The sequence below is a fragment of the Mustelus asterias genome, chromosome 4, assembly GCF_964213995.1.
Source record: "Mustelus asterias chromosome 4, sMusAst1.hap1.1, whole genome shotgun sequence".
Classification (NCBI taxonomy): Eukaryota; Metazoa; Chordata; class Chondrichthyes; order Carcharhiniformes; family Triakidae; genus Mustelus; species Mustelus asterias.
The window spans coordinates 120191640-120197071 of NC_135804.1; the positions used below are offsets into that span (position 1 = coordinate 120191640).

The window sequence follows — 5432 nt, forward strand, 5'->3', positions numbered from 1 at the left end:
TTTTTGTATTTTCAGGGTATCAATTTCTTTTGAAAAGATGTTGCAGGAGAGCATGCTGTTTAATATAGGGACATTGGAAGATGAAAATATAGGAATAAGAGTAGGCTGTTCAGCCCATCGAGCACGATTCAATTAGATTATAGCTGATCATCTCCTCAACACCACTTTCCCCATATCTTTTGGTGTCATTCGTATCCAGCAACCTATCAATTTCTGTCTTGAACATACTCAGTGATTTAAGCTTTCACAGACCTCAGTAGAGAATTTCAAAGATTCACCACCCTCTAAGTGAAGAAATTCTTCCTCACCTCAATCTTAAATAGCCTGCCCTTTTATTCTGACACTGTGTTGCCTGGTTCTAGACTCACCAACCAGGGGAAACTCCCTGCCTCCATCCACCCTGCCATGCTCTGTAAGAAATTTGTACATTTCAATGAGATCACCTCTCATTCCCAAGAGTATACAGGCTCAGATTCCTTAATCTCTCCTTATGAGACATCCCAGGGTCTGGTGAACCTCCATTGCACTCCCTCTGAAGCAAGCTTAACTTTCCTTAGATAAGGAGATCAAAACTAGTCTCACCTAGGCTCTGTACAATTTCAACGAGACATCTTTCTGAAGGTTACAGCTAAGGCTCTATCTTGCTCAGAAAACTTTATTTTCCATTTAATCATTCCATACCACATTTCAAATTGTTGAATACTGATACTGGGTGTTTTAATATTTCATTTCCTTCCAACAAAAACAGCTGTCTTAAGAAAATAATGCTTTTGTTTGCTTTTGAAATCCACAGTGGTAGATTCAAGTGAAACATTTATTATTGTCACATTAAATAACCAATATTTTGTTCCGCAGAAATTTGTCTACATACTTCTGATGATGTTCTGCCACAAGATACATAGCCACCTGGCCACAGAACTGGAATATAAAGTGCAAGAGAATGAAGATGAAGGCATTTTTATTGGGAATATAGCCAATGATTTATCTTTGCCATCATATACTGTTTGTGATTCACCGGCTTACAAATTCATGAAAGAAATGGACTATGTGATGCTCAAAAGTGAGAGTGGGGAGCTGTATACAACTAAGCAGAGAATCGACAGGGAAGCTCTATGCCCAGTTGAATTCCCTGGTGCTCCTTGCATGCAGGAAGTCAATGTGATTATTCTATGTGCTGGTCTGTACCTGCAAATGGTGAAAGTTAAGATAGTCATCTTGGATGTCAACGATAATGCACCATATTTCGCCGAACAAGTGATGAAACTTGCTATTCCAGAGAATGCAGCTGCAGGCACATCATTTGGAATTGACTATTTTGCCACCGACAATGATGCTGGGAAGAACAGCATTCAGAATTATTATCTTGAAAATAGCCAAAATGTTTTCAGTTTGAAAGATGGTGAAACACCTTCCATTGTTGTCCAGCAGTCACTGGATAGAGAGGTAACAGATTCGTATGAAATGAAAATTGTGGCTGTGGATGGTGGCACACCACCTTTATCTGGAACAGCCACACTTCTGATCAACATCCAAGACATCAATGACAACTGCCCTGTGTTTAATGCATCAGAGTTTCATGTCCAGATTCCCGAAAATATGTCCTCCAATAGTGTGGTGGCGCAACTTCATGCCGTAGATGCAGACCTAGGCCCAAATGCTGAAATCACATATTCTTATGGAAATCGGGTACAGGATGTATCCAAGAAACTATTTATCTTAGATAGTGCCACTGGGCTTATCACATTTTCTGGAAATAGAAGTCCAGAGACACCTCCTGAACATAAGCTCACAATCTTAGCTAATGGTCCAGGCTGTGCCCCAACTATAGTTCAAATTACAGTGACGATTATTCACAGCAGCAAATATAGTCCAAAGTTGGAGATCAGCTATATAGCTAACCAGGCAGACGGTGTGATATACCTGAAGGAGACTGCACCCGAAAACACCCCAATTGCCCTCCTAGAGGTAACTGATCCAGATCATTATCTAAAAGGGGCAGTCTACATCAGTGGCAATGTGCCTTTTTATTTAAAGCCCTATGAAAGGTCAAGAAATAAACATTTGGTTGTCACATCACAGCTTTTAGACCATGAGCTTGAAAACCAATATGAGATTGTCATTAAGGCAGAAGATCCTCATACTCTTCATGAACTAACAATATATGTCACGGTTACTGATGAAAATGACAACTCTCCACAATTTTACCATAGCTCCTTTGAGGCATCCATTGAGGAAAACAATGCACCTGGGGCTTTCTTACTGAAAATGTCTGCAACAGATGCAGACAGTGGTCAGAATGGGGAGGTGGTCTACCACTTGGGACCTGATGCTTTACCCATTTTCTCAATTGAACAATCCACAGGAAATTTGACAGTGTCTACTACCCTGGACAGAGAAGAAGAGAAACTATACAGGTTTACTGTTTCTGCTTCCGATCGGGGAGTTCCTCCGAGAAAGACGAGTGTCATTGTAACCATTCATGTCTTGGACCAGAATGATAATATGCCCTCGTTCCTCACCAATGACTACACATTCTTTATTCCAGAAAATTTCCCAAGACGTGGTGAAATTGGAGTTATCAATGTAACGGATTTAGATGCAGGGCCTAATGGAAATGTTACTGTGTCTATCCTAAATGGTAGTAGTAATTTCCTAATGGATAACACAAGAGGAACCTTACGCTGCAATTCTTCAGTAGACAGAGAGAAAAACACCATGCATATATTCTGGGTTGAGGCTGTAGACGGTGGTAAACCATCCCTCTCCGCAACAGCAAAAATAACTGTCTTTGTTCTAGATATAAATGATAACCCTCCAACAGTATTACTTCCTCAGTCTAATATATCGTGGCTTCTGGTGCCCCCTAACACTCCTCAAGGAGCTGCTGTGGCTGAGATTTATGCGATTGACAATGATGCTGGTATTAATGCCGTCATGACTTACAGTATTGTTGGGAGAAATGGCCCGGCCCCTCATGTGTTTGGAATTAATGCAGCTACAGGAAATATTACATTGCAGGAAAAACTGTTACGCAAAGACTATGGTTTGTATCAACTACTGGTAAAAGTCAGTGATCTTGGGCAACCACAACCACTTTATTCCACGGTAATGGTCAATTTGTTTGTCAATGAGACTGTGAGTAATAAAAGTTACTTGGAAGAGTTGGTACACAGACAAGCTCTCTTCACAGAAGAGGAACAAACTGAACCAAATCCGTGCCCATTATTACAGACATTAGACTTTCCCTGTTCACCTCCAATCATTCCCATTGCAATCACAATGATCATTGTCTCAGCTATTTTCTTTACCATTGCTCTTTGTATGCTATTAAGCATGAAAAAGAAAAGCAAAAGAAAAGAACTGTATATAGATGCCCAGATACCATTAAAGATAAATCTTGATTATTATACAAAAGACTGGAATGATGAACAGTTGTAGAACTAGTAAACTTACTGAAGAAAGCACAGAAGAGACTACAATAAGCATACGAACAATGGCTGTATAGATTTCTTAAAAATAAACTGCATTTCAAGAACATTTTTTTACCTTTCTTAGATTATATATATTTATAACATTTTCTGAACAAATTATGTTCTAATAAAATCTTTACAAATGTTGGAAAATACTACAGGGAGAAATCTGAATGAAAGCAGGAGCACATGGAGGCAGCAAGATTTATCAGTATCGCTTCACTTATCACATGTTACAGGGGAATAAAGCACAAGAACCAACTATTAACTTGGTTTGCTGAAATATTGTAACTAATTCATTTCACCATGGACTGAAAACAGTCTGAGAAAGACAAACTTCTCACAGTGTTCATTTATTTTCTTGATATTTTACCAGCATAGCAAACACAATTTATTTTTCACAACTTCTGCGAGATTATGTTTAGATATTTGTTTTTTTTTCCGTGAAAGTGGTTTCAGGTGATCTAACTCTGCGCTTCACAACATCAGAAGAAGTCGAGTTTGAGGTTTCAACTTTAAATTCAAATTTAGCGGTGACAGTACCATTCTGGTTTCCAAAGGTTGGGTTCACTCTTCTGCATTGCCGTCCAAAGTGTTGATTTATTGATGGCAAATGAGGTAAATTGGATGCTGAGGGCAACCCCCTCCCCCCCCCCCCCCCCCCACCACCCCTGCCACCCCACAGGGACGGCTGCGTACTGCCCTTTCCAACTCATTGTCTGCCAGTGTCAGAGAACAGATGGGGCCAGGATTGTCAGCTCATTTTCCTGCTCTCTGCCCTAATTACTGCCATTTGCTTGGATCAGCATGTAGTAGGTGGTGACAGCTCTGGCTACAGTGGACCTCAGGTCAGAAAATCAGGGGGATAAACCTAATATCGACCCAAGGGGTGATTATAAGCCCTGACTGGGCAGGGAGGTTAAAGCATCAACCCCAAACCTAAAGCCCCTCACATCTGCCCATCTACATTTTACCAAGAGAAACCTTATCAGCCCCATGGAGTTAGTGTTAGAGTCGTTTGACAGCAGCAGGTAACTGGTTATCATTAATTAATTCCCCACTTTGGAGTAAATTGATATCGGCCCACTGAGTACAAAGCCGAGCAGATGACTGAAGGTGGCCTCCTGTTGGCTGGCCAGGACACCAGTGAGGTCTCCTTTAATTACCCCCCACAGTTTGGCCCAGAGTATGGGTTTCAGAGGGCCAGAAACCATCCTGAAGAGGGGTTTTCTCTCCACAATGATTATCTGGCAGTTGCAGCCACGGTTTATTTTAGAGGCCCTTACACACTCACTTATTGTTAACCTCTCCCTACATATAGAATGCGAAACATGCCTTTATCGGCTGCTTACTACACATAGGTCTGTGTACATTGACATATATCGACTGTTTTCTAAATGTCAGTCCATACATGCGGCACGGTAGCACAGTGGTTAGCATTGCTGCTTCACAGCTCCAGGGGCCTGGGTTCGATTCCAGGCTTGGGTCACTGTCTGTGTGGAGTTTGCACATTCATAGAAATCATAGAAACCCTACAGTGCAGAAGGAGGCCATTCGGCCCATCGAGTCTGCACCGACCACAATCCCACCCAGGCCCTATCCCCACATATTTACCCGCTAATCCCTCTAACCTACGCATCTCAGGACTCTAAGGGGCAATTTTTAACCTGGCCAATCAACCTAACCCGCACATCTTTGGACTGTGGGAGGAAACCGGAGCACCCGGAGGAAACCCACGCAGACACGAGGAGAATGTGCAAACTCCACACAGGCAGTGACCCGAGCCGGGAATTGAACCCGGGACCCTGGAGCTGTGAAGCAGCAGTGCTAACCACTGTGCCACCCTCTCCTCGTGTCTGCGTGGGTTTCCTCCGGGTGCTCCGGTTTCCTCCCACAGTCCAAAGATGTGCGGGTTAGGTTGATTGTCCATGCTAAAATTGCTCCTTAGTGTCCTGAGATGCA

At 42.2% G+C, this 5432-nt stretch overlaps 1 pseudogene; it reads left to right on the forward strand.

Annotated features, from left to right (window-relative positions):
* The first annotated feature begins 879 nt into the window (after positions 1–879).
* LOC144493164 (protocadherin-20 pseudogene) lies at positions 880–3438 on the forward strand (annotated as a pseudogene).
* Positions 3439–5432: the final 1994 nt, after the last annotated feature.